Genomic DNA, 14950 nt, shown 5'->3' on the forward strand with positions numbered 1-14950 from the left:
TGCTGCCCGTGTTCTTCAGAAGTGAGTCCCGTGTCTCCAAAGAGACCTTGGCTGCCCTACTCCTGTCTCACAGCATCCTGATTTGAATGCACCATATGCTTCATCTGAAACAGGAACACATTCAGAGAAGTGGTCATAAAGTATAACAGCATGTACCCTTCAAAAATATTTTTAGCCTTATGCAGCAGAGGTAAGGTATCATTCAGTCCCTGAAAGTGCTTCTTCAGTGGTGGGAAGGCTACCATATAACAACATACCTCCAGAGGGAGCTGGGAGGTACCGTGATGTGTTCGCTGCAAACAGAGCTCAGAGATCCACAGACGTCCTACATTGTTGACTGAATATATTCCCTGCTGATTGCTAGATACTTTAGAAGAACAGGTTTTTTTTTTAAAGTCTAAATCAATACATTTTAATTTATTTCATTATCAGACTTCATTGTCTATTCAAGCAGCACAGGGTGAGATCTTTTGTAAATATTTACCCAGCACCGTTCTAAGTGTCCGGGATGTACCAGCGAATCAAACCCAAACACCTTCTTCACAGAGCCTACTTTCCATGGAGACAAACGGAACTACTTTACTATTGTCAAATTCCTTCTCTTAGTGTTGCTAACTTCTGTGGAAAGGAGCAGACCTTGACAAGGGAGTTATCGGGGTGCTGGAGACTGGTGGTTAGGCTGTGGGTTACTTGGTAAGGCTAAGCCTCATGAAGACAAAATTGGGACAAACATTGGAGGGTGTCTGAGAGGCCCACTCAGCAGAAAGGGTCTGCTGGTGCTGGGAGCCTCTCTGGAGGCCTCAAGCTCACCCTAAAGCCAGAGCGGTCGGTGTAGAGTTACCAGGGCAAAGAAGGGTGACAGAGGCTGTTGTGGGGGGACACAAGAGACCTATGGCCTTCTGCTCTTCTTTGAAAAAGGGAGAATCACTAAAGGTTCTGGGCAGATGAGAGATACAAGCTAACTGCTGTATCACTGTTTTAGCTGACATAGCAGTTCACTGTTGGGGAGGAGATTGGGAACCAAGCTTCATTCAGCAGCTTGGATGGATTCAGATGTGACCCCTATACATTCACGTGCTGGGAAATTGCTCCCTCTATACTTGTGAGTAGGCTTGGTAAATAGAGGATTGGCCATCTCAAAGGGAGTGACATCACTGTCACAGGCATGGGTTAGTGTCTCCAGGAATGACTTCCTCACAGGGCTTCTCCCTCTCTAGTGTGCCTCCTGTGTCTTTTCATATGACGCCTTCTATCTGGATATAGAATGACAAGAAGACACTTGTTGGAAGCTAGGGCCACATTCTTTGACTTCCCAGTCTCCAGGGACACAGGCAGAGCAATGTTCTAGTTTTCCAAGCACACTCCAAGCGTGTGCTATTCATTCCCAAGTACAGAACATGGGCCACATCACAGAAAGGCCCTGTTGGCTCAGGTGAAGGTGCTTTGGATGCTGGTACCTACTAAAAGGGAGAGATTGTTGTGAGCTAAAGAGAAGGGTCAGATGCCTCTAAGATGCTGGGTTTGACAAGGATGAAAACTGTGGTTCATTTGGCTCGTATCTCAGGAACTGTAGGCTAGAACCAGCTTCAACATGCTCCTTAAACTCCATTGACACACAGATTTGAAATGATCTCTCTTCTAGAGGATTCACAGTGAACCTAGTAGCTGCTGGCCATCTGACACACAATTCCTAACATATCCCCAACTTCCTGTTCTCCCTCACCAATTACCTCGTGCACTTTATTCAAAATAAAAGTTGCCATTTACATAGGTGGACCAGGGAAGACTTCTGAATGAGCCAAACTGCAAGTTTGGTGCCAGGTTTCAGATTCAGGTTATTTTGGTGAACATAGAATTCTATTAAAACAACATTTTGTAGCCCCCATGTGCATGTAACTGTTACTCCACGTGCAAGCAATTAACTACCGATGTATGCACTTTTGTTCCAACTGGCCCTAAAAGAGAGGACACAGTCAATGAGTTATATCTTAGGATTTGAGTATTTTATAGTGATGATAGGGCAGTAACTAGAGAAAGGGGAAGAAATGTGCAGATCCTGCCGTGTAGGGTGATTGATCCCAGAGTGGCTCTGAGATCTCCACTGAGCACCAAAACCCCTTCCTTAGATGGTCATCTGTAGCCAGAGGCACTATGTAACCTACAGAGCTCAACCTCCTGGATGAAAAGCCAGTGGGAAGAATGAGCCACCGTGGCAGATACAGAACCCAGAAATGAGGTAGATGGGCTCCCAGTTGGCGTTCTCTGCTGTCCCATACAGTTCCCATCTCTGGTTGTTAATATCGATTATCAACTCGACAGGAGTTAGAAACACCCGGGAGTCAACCGCATGCTTATGAGAGGTTTTCTGGATTAGGTTCTTGGACTTGAAAAGACCCACCGTAAATGCGAACAGCATTTTGAGACATACTGCCTGCCCCTCCTTCCTTCCCGCCCTCCGTGCCTGGTTCCTCCCTATCCCAAAGCATTATGGGTATTGCATGTAAGGCTGCAGTGGCTGCCCGGAAGTTGCTACTGTAGCACAAGAGCTACTTTGAGCTCAATATATTTGATCATCGAGAGATACAGAGACGCTCTGTGCCCTAGCACTGCCTGCCCGAGGGCAAAGAACACACCTCCAGTTCACCCAAAGGAGGAAGTTGCTCCTCAATCCATACCAGAGTGGGGAAGGTGACTGCATCAAAGACAAAAGACTCCCTGATCGATACCTAGATGGGTTTGCTTTAGCGGACCTCCCTAAGAATAGCCTGTATCTTCCTTTGTTTTCTCTGTGTATATCCTGGTCGCATCTCCATAATTTATCGTCCTACCCTTTGAAATCCAAATTTTGTTTCCTCTGCCGAAAGGGCACAGGAATCCTGAAATCAAACTCCTTCTTTGAGTTACTCCCTTCCCATGAGCACCTGCACCTAAGAAGTAATAAAATCCGTGCATCTGCTCTTCTCATAATCTGTGTTAATTCACTGTCAGTCACGGCCCCACCCCTGATAGCTAACTTAAGTATCTGCTGAAAGATAATACTTCTTTTTGAAAATTGATCATAAATAGTGTTACTGCAACACCTGGCATTAGGGTGCATAAATGATTGTTCTCCCCTTGATGATTTTACTATTCCCAGTCTCCCAATTTTACAAAACAAGAGCATTTATATTCTACATTCCACCTCCTTTGCCCTCATCTGTCTCCCTAAAGGGCAGCTAACCTCAGCTCGTAGGGTAGAGGAATCAGGCTGAGCCTCTCTCCACATTGTAGCTTTAGAACTTACCATACTGATCTATCCTATCTTCTTAAGCTCTGTTTGAGAACAAGGAACCTTCATCATTAAAGCCTGTGTTTCCTACACACCTAACTCAGAAGCTAGCATCCAGCATAGGGTGCTATGGTGGGAGGTTCTCTCCCCAGCCCCAGGCCTTCTCCTTCGGAGATGGAACATGGATGAATTGGTGACCACATACTTCACATTCACCTTTGAGTGTGGGACATGTTTATTTTAGCACACTGTTTTAATACCATGTTTCATTTTTAATGATGCATCTTTCCCCTGATATCAAAGACCATCCTGAATCTAGGCCCTCGCTTGCATGATGTATTAGAACTTTTAGGTTCTGTGATCAGAACACCTGACATAAAAATATGGAATGGAATGGCTCAGCTTGGAGGCTGGGTTCAAACGCATTTGAGTGTATTATGGTGGAGAAGAAACAGGAAGAGAATGGTCCAGCCTGGCATGGTGGGAGTGGAGGGGGGCTAGCCTTTACAGGACCATCCACAGTCATTAGTTTCCAGCATCCAACACCCACCAGAGAAAGGCTCTGCATCACTCAAAACAATGGCACAACTTGGGGACCAAGGTTCAAAACATGTGTAAGATATTCCAGACCCAAAGACAGTACCAACTGCTATCATACAGATGCCTTTGTGAGCATGCTCTTTCTCTGTTTCTCTCTTTACTCTGCACTTGTGTGATACAGTGTGTGTATGTGTATACATGTTGTGTAGGGGTGTGTGTGTGTGTGTGTGTGTGTGTGTGTGTGTGTGTATGTGTGCCAGTGGGCAGTCAGAACCATCTGCTTTTTATTGTTCTAGATTTTATTATTTTTCTATTCTACCCAATATTCTTGGATTTATTGAATAGAATCGAGAATATTGTGTGCTTCTATATTTGATGTATCTCAGAGTCATGAATACTGAATGAGATTTTTAATACTCCCAAGGGCAGTTATGCCTTGTATTGATATCCTGATTTCATTTTGGCTTCTAGACAGAAGTACTCACAGGATCATATACAAAGAAAGAATTCATACATATCTTGTTTATTTTAATCTGCTTGAAGTAAATTGCCCTTGCTGAAGTTAGCAGATACTCTAAGAGGGAGCTAAAACATACAGAAGATACAGAATCCCCTTTCATGTCTGGGAGGAGGAAGTTGGAGAGTTGGGGCCTGAAGGATTATGGGTCCAATCTCTGGAGCCTATCCATGGAAGTTCACAGTGAAAAGACGCTTTTACGGGTAGGAGTAAGTGAGTGATGCGAACAGGGACAGAGTGCCATGGATGGTAAAGGTGACTCCCAAACCCAGCCATAGGGACACACAAGAGAGTCACTTGCTAGAGTTACCAGACACAAACCTTAAGAACACCCAGACTTGCAGCTGAGGGGCAACTGGGAAGCCTGAGGCAGAGCTCAGGAGATGCAGGCTCCAGCCACGGGACATCAGGGCCACTAAACAAAGGACACCAGGGGCCCCTCCCAAGAGGAGGAACACTGGAGCCACAGCCACAGAACACAAGAGCCACAGCCCATAGCTTAAGAAACTGGGAGACGCTGTGAGATTCTCCCTTTATGCCTGACACGAGACCATGATGCAGCCAACTGATGACTTGATTTCACTCCAGTGAAATTGCATTGAGTTTCCAACCACTCCACTAGGGTCATCCGTGAAAGCAGCCACTGGGAGCTAGCAAAGTGTGTATTCTGCAGGACTGCCTTTCCCCCCACCTTTATTTTAACAGTAAAACAGAGTCATTCCATTTTTGTTGCATGCTTTCAATATCCAAAATAATACGCTGGATAGAGTTTTAATAACTGAATTAAATTTGTTATCCGAAGGCCTAATTTTCTCTAATATTGCTCCATTGTTTGTCTTAAACCGCACCAGTTTGTGTCATCGAGTGTTGGCATGGAGGTGTTGCAACTGTGTTGAACGGCCATCGATCAGGATGTATTGTAAATGTTTTACTGTACAATGTTGGCATAACTACTAAGTTAGATAACAATTACACTAAAGAAAGCTCTGTACACAGTGGTTGTTTTTTAAAAGATAAACACTCTAATCATAGACTCTCCAGACTGTAGATGTGTAATGGTTTAGAAAGCGCTTACACGTGTCTGCCATTCTAGGAATTTTCTGCCTTTCAGCGGCCCTAGCTTCCCCCACATGATGGATGGTTGTTAAGCTCTCACCCCAGCCTCTGTACTCAAAGAGCTTCCATAGGTCCTGGTGTGTGTAGGAGCCTGAGAACCAGACACTCTGGGCCTCCTGCCTGGGGACCCCCAAGTCATCTTCAGTTGTGTCCCCCTCCTCAGACTGTGCTTCCCCACCCCAGGAGCCGTGTCCTGAGACCCTGTGGGGTAAGCGAGGTCAACTTCCTGTGTCCAGCCTTCCAGGCTGAGCCCTGTGGCGGAGCAGACACAGGACCTCAGTAACCTTACATTGTCTTCCTGTTATCTGTCCATAGGGCCTGCATGTGGCTATAGGCATCTGCAGAGGATTGCATTGAGAACCCCACGTGACGTCCATTGCACATGCAACAGCCAGTGCTTGTCCCTTGGGTTTTAGGTCCAGGATACTATTTCCAGAAGTTTCTGAAAGTCGCTGTGCCCAACGTGTTCTAAGTAAGCCCAGCTGTATTCGGAGCTGGGTTCATGTATAAGGGACAGATGCCCCTCCTGCTCAAAGCATGTCACCATTTGGACACCAAGCCCACTCTGCCATATTTCTCATGCCCCAAGATGCCCCTCCACAACAGTGGGCATCTCCTTACTAAACTATGGGTACCAAGGCATGATGTGAACCAGGCAAGGCCTATGACTCAAAGCAGAGCAGTCTGTGACCATGGGACAGGGCAGGGAGGGGCTGAGAAGCCAGCATCTCCCTAATGCAGCCACACCTGTGCTTGCTGTCATTGAGAGCCTGGTTGAACCTTCCAGCACTTTTGAAAGGAGACTGAAATTCACGTCTCAATGTGATTAATGTAAAATATTGATAGTCGGGAGTATTAAAAAAATTATTTCACGAATCCTTACATTGTCAGGGCAAAGCAAAAGCTATCAGCGCTCTGTTCCAGCCCAGTACCCTGCAGCTTCCAAAGGCCAGGGTCTTCTGCTTCCCCTCCCCACTGCCCAGCAGCTCCACAATTCTGATTCTCCATGTGGAATCTCTCCTCATGGGCCCCTGGGTTCACTTTTCCAGAGCTCAGCACCTCCCTGTGGGACTCTGAAGGGATTTCCCCTCTCAGGCCCTTAGTTCCTCAACCAGGAACTGTCTGCCCCAGATTCCAGTTTCAAGACACCAGCAAGCATTAAATGCAGAAATGACCAGAACCAGGATTACGCTGACAATTATTTTTCTTGCTCCCAAGACTCTGCCAGGTTTTCGTTTGTTTGTTCTTTAGGCAGAAGGGTTTGGGGCTTTGCTTTCTTGTAGGGACCTGGCTGTCACTTCTGTTTTGAGCACGTGTGTGTGTGTGTGTGTGTGTGTGTGTGTGTGTGTGTGTGTGTGTGTGTGTTCGAGCACATGCCAGTGCACGCTCTGTGAAAAGGATACTACCTTCTCAAGGATTTTACTGAGATCTCTGACCTCTGCTCTGACATCACTGGTCGCACTTTGCCCTTCTTCACACAGACCCCTCTCCCTGCTGGCTTAGCCACTAGTCGTTGGGAACTACAAGGATGCAGGTTTTGGCATGGAAGTCGAGGAAGCCTCGTAACTGCTGAAGCTTTCTGGTGACTTATGTGAAATTGTTCCTGGGGTTAAAGGAGCAGGACAAGACCCAGCGCTCCGAGCACACGCTCTGATTTGATGGGGCAGCCTGACTTGGCATGGTTGTTTTTAGTCCTTTCCTTATCCTTTATTTAATTGTTCCCTTCTTAGTTCCTGTCTCGACTGCCTTGGTCCTATCAGTCACAGTCACCTCCCAAAGATGCCCGTATCTCCCTCGTACTCCCAGGCAGGCCTGTAGCTACCCATCCTATTCCTCAGGGTCATGTGCATTTGGTCAGCGTCTGCTAAGAAGTCTCACAGTTGATCAGGGAAGAACCACACCATGGGCCTGGATCTCACTGTGGTCTAGAATCTGTCTCTGGGCTCTGTTTGCCTCATCTCTTACCTTCTCTACTGTTCGACTCCACGACACCTAGAGACCTTCCAGGAATTAGAAGATATACCAGTCTACAGGAATTAAATTTAAACTAGGATCCTCACTTTGGCTGGTGGTCATTGGATGGGTTCCTTTCTGAAATGGCTGGACGCCGCCACTTGTGTAGAACGTGTCAGCCGGGTGGGGGTTGCTTAATTTTAATTTCAAAGCTTATCAATGGGGGATTGCAGAAGGAAAGGGCTCACAGCCAGCAGATTCCCACACGTTCTAAGTTCACTCAGCAAGTAACTTCTATTGCAATTGTTGAGACCATCTTAGACCAGTAATGTTAGCTGTAAGACCCATCTCAGCTAGGATCAAATCAACAGCACCCACAGGACGTTGGGAAATACTTGGGGTTGTTTTGGTGTGTCGCAAGGTCTGGTGATTTTTTGACAGGGCCAGGGGACTAAAACCAGCCACAAACATGCAGAACACTGGCCACGCTACAAGGCATCACACATCCAGCGAGCCCTTAGTGCTTCCATGAGAAGAGTCTGGCTTCTGACCTTGGCTTCCCATCTGGATCTTCCTTCTGGGAGAGGATGGGGCTTGTGGACATCAAGACCAGTTAAGGTGGGCGTGGTCTGCCTGTGGCCCAGCACCAGACTTACACGGTAGGAGGACCGACTGAAACAAAACAAATACTAAAGAACGTACCGGAAAGTACCTGTAACAGTGCTCCAACAACTAAGCCGTGCCTGACTTATGGGCTCTGAAGAGCACTGTGTGGAGGCAGCTGGATGCAGATTCTCCCTCTTCAACAGTCCATGTGGAGGCGGGAATGAGCTAGCTCTCTGGTTGGCTATCTGAGTCACATGCTTCTGTGACTATGATCAAGGTTCATCCCTGGAAGAGAGGACAAAGCAGATGAGACCTGGGTGGACCAGACAGTAGCCTCCAGTCATCATCTCCGCTATATGACATTGCCATCCTGACTTAACCACTGGGAGACATCCCCAGTTCTTCCAAGGAGCCAAATGAATCTTGCTTCAAAAACTCATTTTAAAATCATTATTGTATCACATGTGCGTATGCATTCACATTCATGCATGTTGCCCAAGCATGCATGCATGCCTGTGTGCAGGTCTTACGTGTCATAGAGCATTTGGGGAGGTCAAGGACAACTTTGAGAGTTAGCCCTCTCATTCTACTGTGGGCTCTAGAATTGAAGCCACGTCTGATGTGGCAAGTACTCCTCCCCACTGAGCCACCTCACTGGCCCCCAGGTGACTCCAACAATCAGCCTTCTCACCAAGGCTGAAGACTCATACCAAATACATTAGTCTTTTGTGGCTGTTATACCAAGATACCACCCGTTTACTGTCTTTCTCTCCACGATATTGGGGCTAAAAGTCACAAGTTAGCATGTTAACTGGGCTGGCTCCTTCCAAATAGGCCAGGACCAGCCACCACATGCCCTTCTCCTGGCCCCTAGCTCCCGGCAGCAATCCTGGGGTTTCCTTAGCTTGAGGTTGACTCGGTTCACCCCTGCCGTGTCTCTGCACATCTCTCCTGGCTGAGGCTCCCAGTCTCCAGTCTCCCTCTCATTCAGGAAAGATGTTTGTTAACTGGACTCAGTAGCTGTCTTCATCCAGTATGAAGTCACAGGGGCATCCTTAAGTTACTACGTATTTAAGCTACTTACAAGTGAGGTCATGTGCATCGTGACTCTGGAGGAATGCTATTCAAACGTTACATGGGATGTTAGGTTATGTCTCCTTTGACAGGTGACTTGGTTCCACAGCTTCCTGGCCTGTGCCCACTGGAGAGGAAGCAGTTGCGGCGAACAAACTATAAAAGCAAAGCTTTGGGGAGGGAAGGGAAGGAAGACCCGCTATGCTTCCTTCAGGGACAGCCATTTCAGAAGGTGCCAGCTCTAATCCTCTGTGAGAAGCCTCACAAAACCTGGGCCAGATGGGAAGGTGGTGTTTGGAATGGCCCAGGTTCCCTTCAGTGGGCTGAAGAGAGGCAATACACCCAGGGGGTGTTTGCTGTTAGCCACGGGAGGAGTTCGGGGCGGGGGGGGGTGTAGCAAAGCAACAGAGCTGCAGCCAAATGTGGTTTTTATTTTCAGGAAAGATTTCCAATTATCGTGATCAACAGCCCAGGAGATGGAAACAGTCTCCTTCCCCTGTAGGTACCTTCAGCGTGGGTGCGAGTAGGACTCCTTCCTCCTGTCCGGGCATCCTGTGTTCTTTCTGTCTGCAGGCTGTCTCCTGTTTCCTTCCTTTGTCATAAGAAAGGGCAGAAGTGTATGTCTTTGGTTGCTGTTGATGGCAGGAGTGCTCTGTGGCTAAGCTAAGAAATTAACACGTAATTTGTTATTATAAAAGCAGTAATGACATCTTGAGGTCTTCAAATGACTTTCCTGGGTGTCAGGATTTGGTTCAAAGGTCACAGCTCTCAGAACGCTTTCTTCCACCAGGGGCACTGTCCTCAGTTTCTCACGCTGACACTCTCTTCTCCCCGTTCGAGTTTTGTCTCTGCAGTCCACAGCTTTTTATTTCAGAAATATTTATTTACTGGGTGGCCTGCTTCCAGGCTCAAGGAAGGCCTTGCCTATCCAGGACCTAAGACAGTGCCCAGCCCTCAAGAGGCTGTCAATCAATAGGTGTTGAATAATTAAGGTCATGTGTGCATTCGTGTGCTGCCTGCTATGTCACACACTGGTGGCCTCCTCGGAGCTGTTCTGAGGATGAGTCCCGGGGGCTTCCAGGTGAAGAGTACAGGGTGTGTGCTTGGTGTAAGACTCTGCTGAAAGCCTTTGTTCCCATGCCTACAAAACTTCTCAGCAGTGAGCTCTTTCTCTCAGGGTTAGCAACTCAAGAACAATAGAGATGTGTGCACGTGCATAGAACTTGGCACACCCTACGTTCTCCATAGATACCCATTGTTGTTGAGGCTCTCTTGCCCACGAGGAGACTGGTACTAGGTACCTTGAGCAAGAACATACTGCTGGCAATTGGATGAGGCAGGATTTGAACTAAGATCCAACCTTCCTTATCGTCAAAGTCAAGTTTTGGCTACAACCTTAAGTTATCGAACGTGCTGGATAGTTTTACATCAACTTGACCCAAGTTAGAGTCATTTGGGAAGAAGACGCCTCAATTGAGGTCAAGCCAATATTGGCCAGTGGACAAGGCTATGGTGCATCTTTTTGATTGATTGTTGATGTGGGAGGGCCTAGTCAGTTGTGGGTACTGCCACCTCGAGGCAGGTGGCCCTGGATGACATGAGGAAGCAGGCAAAGCAACCTACTAAACATTGTCCCTCCATGAGTCCTGTATCATTTTCCGCCTTCTGCCTTGAGTTTCTAGCCTTACCTCCCTGAATGTGTAAGAGGAAATAAACCCTTTCCTCCCCAAATTCCTTTTGCTCAATAATAGGACCCAAAGTAAGACATCTAGATGATCAGACTTAAAATAAACTAGGATGATGTCCACAGGGCGTAACGTCGACCCAGAGGTGGAGTATTGGGAGCCCTGAGAATCTCTGGTGCCATGTGGATCATCTTGAAGGGTTGGTCCTCGTGGGAAAATCATAATGGCTGATACGGGGAATATGCCTTCTCGGCTGTCCCAAACAGAGTCTGTGGGTTTCACTCCGTCTTCACTGGCATGGCGTAGCATTCAGAGCAGGGCAAGCCGTGTCCACAACCCACAAGCAAGTGCCATCAGATTACAGCAAAAGCTCAGTTAGTTCGAGCCTTCTTTTTCCAGATAGTAGCCACGCCTCTTGCAATATGGTCCACTCTTCAACTGAAGCGGCTGTAACCCCAGACTGTGACCTCATCTTTCCCCCCAACAGCTGTCTATCTGCTAAGATGCTCTTTTCTGGTACTTCACAGGTATCTGCCTCCACCTCTGAATCCCAAGCCCAGCCCAGGAATAATCCAAAGCATAGCCTGTCACCGCTTTATCCATGCCCAGCTCGTCTCTGCATGCTGGTTACATCGTGTCTCGCCCTCAATGACCATACTCTGTAGGCTCGGAACACATTAGAATATTCTTAGGTACCCTGGTGGGGGCAAGCATGAGGCTTTCGCCCCCTTTTCCCATGAACGCTGCCCTGCAAGTGTGACTCAGAACTAAGAGGTCCAGAACATTGCAGTTACAGTCCATATGGCAGGTCCCCATCCTGGCCACCAAGACGCACAGACACTTGAAAATCCCTGAGTGTTTTCTGGACACTCTGGCCCAAACGCTGGCCCCTGCTTTGGCCATCCTTGCTCACACACAGCTTTTAGAACCCAAATCTATTGAAGATAATTGACCAGTCACTTGGCTGTACTAGGAGGAGATAAAAATACTTTGCTGAAATATTCATTTATTTAGCTCCTCTCTGACAGTTCCGGAGCCATCGAACCAAAGCACCCGTCCTTTCTCCTCGCTGAGGACGATGAAGTATCTGCTGTAACAGTGCAGGGCAGGAATCCGGGTTTGGATGTGTCAGTGTTCAGGGCAGGAATCCGAATGTGGCTGTGTCAGTGTTCTGTGTCTTCCCTTCCCTCCCTTCCATGGTGACATTAATGACTTTTCAACCTGCCTTGTTTTGTTTGGTTTCTCTCTTTAGCATCTCCTGAGGATAGTCACATAGTTTTCTTATGACCTTTGCTCACTATAAAAAGAACCACTCGTTCTTTTCTGCTCTGGTTGGTGGGGGCTGATATCATACCCCACCAGGAATGAGGCAGGAAAATTCCAAATTAAGAAAACATCAGTTTAAATTTCCCCCAACCTTACACCTCCTTTCCACACACATTTCTTACGTGTCTTATGTTAAGAACAGCTTAAATTACTACTGCTCATATTGTACCATGATTTCTTTTCTTGGTTTGGGAATTTATCTACTCTACCTGGACCTTGGAAGATACAGTAGCTAGATGTGGGGGCTGGAGAGATGGCTCGACAGTTAAGAGGACTCGATGCTCTTTAAAAGACCCAAGTTTGGTTCCCATCACCACTTTGGGAGGCTCAAAGCCCAGACATCCTTTACTCCAATTCCAAGGGTCTGATGCCCTCTTTCAGCACCCAAAAACATGAGTGTACATGTGTACATGAATGTATTTGTGCACACACAAACATGCATGCACACACATGCACACACATGCACCTTTACGTATATACAAACACATGAGCACACACATTGATGCACACACATACACGTGCACACACATGTATACACGCTCATGCACAGTCATGAACACACACACATACACATGCATACATATTCATACACAGATACACATACATATACATACATGTGCACACACATGCACACACACACACACACACACACACATTTTTAAAAAAAGAGAAGACGACAGTTTTATGGAAACTCTTGCTGATGACTAAGTCTACCCCTGAGAGCACAGGTCCCTCCATCTTTGTAACTGGGATGCCTCATATGGGCTTGATGGAGACACTATTAAATGCTTAAGGTCTTTTGAGAGATATTGTAGGCTGCTCTCCAAGTGCATGGTGAGCGCTGGATTGGTCACTCTCCCTTAGAGACAGCCCTGTTCACCAGGAGTGAGGAAATCTATGCAGAGATTTTTTTGTTCTGCCCTTGTAATGTTTTGTGACTGAACGGGAAGGCTCAGGCTGTTAGCAGCTATGAATTCCTTCCATGTCCTCTTCCCCACGGTCTGCAGCATTCTGTGTAGGTGAAGGCAGTTCAATGACTCTGATGACTGACTTGTGGTCTGGAGTTTGGTATGTGAGGAAGATAACCATTGTCCAGTCTGTGGGCAGAAAGGGAGAGACATGTCCTGAGACCCCCTTTGAAAGGAGTTAAAGACGGTTGCTGGCATGATGCCCACACATACAGAAAAGGCCCTGGCCCACTCACAGTAGGTCAGAATTTCATAATAACGTCCCAGGTTGGAAACAGCTCTCTATAAATCACATACGGCCAAAGGGATAGGACAGAGATGTTTCCTGTCAGGAATGTCTGGCTTTCATAGCTGAGTTTGGCTGACTGATTCCAGAACCTTCCTGACTGTGGGTTGCCTCTAACGTACGCCTTCTCACCTTAGTACTACACCCTCTTCCTGCAGGATTCTCCATGCTGTGCACTTAGAATATTTTGTTGCATTTCTGCTCTCTACACACAAGGAGCCCAGAGCATATTCTGTCCTCAATCTGTGGCAACCAAGTTTCCTAGACACGGCCAACGTTCTCCTGTCAGGGACAACACTCCACCCGAGAGCCATTGCTTCAATGCAAGATGACTCCAAAGTGCCGATTGGCGACTGAGGATCTGAGTGACCAGGTGCAGACAGCTCAGAAGGTCCCCCGACTTGGTTCATCAGTCAGACCTTTCATGGTTTAAGTTAAGAGCTTCTAATCTACAGAGGCCTTGAGTTCCTTCGTTGCTGCTCATAACTGCCTGAAACTTCAGCCCAAGGGGATCAGTCACCCTCTTCTGGCCTCTGTGGGTGCTTGTGCTCATGCACAAACTTGCTTAGAGACACATGCATATACACACACCTTAACATGTAAAGGAAATAGTTAATCATACATAGTCACACAAGAATCATCACAACCAACAAAAGGTTAGTAGTTTTCTTTAACTACTACCTCGTTTCTTTTGCTCTATTTCCCCCTTACCTGTCCTCCCTCCAACTCTTCCCCTTTACTCCTCCTTGTCCACTTTCAAATTCATGACCTCTTTCCTCATCAATTGTTGTTACATAGAGTTGTGTATGTATTCCTTAATACAGACTAAACCCTGTAGAATGGCCGCCCTTCGTTAAGGAAGAGAAAGACGTTTAAAGAGACAGCAGTGTCTGATTTTGCTGGTGGAGCTCATAACAGAACCTTGAGACCCAGCAGGCCCCGAGCTACAGATGGCTTGGCTTTTAAACCCATCAGCAAAGCATCCTGCAGCAGGTGCTTACTTAAACCCCGGAACTTGAAGAGCTCAGAAAGCAGCCTTTTAGCATAGAAAAGCTGAAGGTTTTCAACACAAGCAGAAAGAAGAAAAACAGGGGCTGGAGGTTGCAGGATGTTTCACCAGGACCTCTAAGTGGGAGGCTCGGCACCCTATAGGGTTGAGTAGGTGAGGTTACCTTCTGAATACCTGTGGGGCAGCCACTACCTTCCACCCCTGCAGAGGACACGCCCACTCCCATGATGCTGCGCGCATAGTTTCAGACCTCCATCTTTTCATCTTCTGCTCGTTTCCCTTTAACAAGAAGAATGAAGACCTCAGCTCTCACAGGCAGATCACTGTTTTGTTTGGTCTGAAGTCAGATGGGAGGCCTCCAAGGAAAACTCCCTTTTAGCATTTTCCAATTAGAAAAGTGCTGTGCCCCGCACCGAGGGCCCGCGCTCTCCCCCCACTTCCCACTTACTTTTACTGACATTATTTATCGGAGGGGGATCATATTTCAAGAAAGATTGTTTTTTTCTCTTACTGAAGAGAGGAAAATACATTTCTTTGTTGAAAGAAAGGGGGAAAGATCCAGAAGAAAGAGAATCCCCAGGGCCGTAGGGTTGTCTGTCCTT

Source organism: Rattus rattus, chromosome 4 (genome assembly GCF_011064425.1).
Source record: "Rattus rattus isolate New Zealand chromosome 4, Rrattus_CSIRO_v1, whole genome shotgun sequence".
NCBI lineage: Eukaryota > Metazoa > Chordata > Mammalia > Rodentia > Muridae > Rattus > Rattus rattus.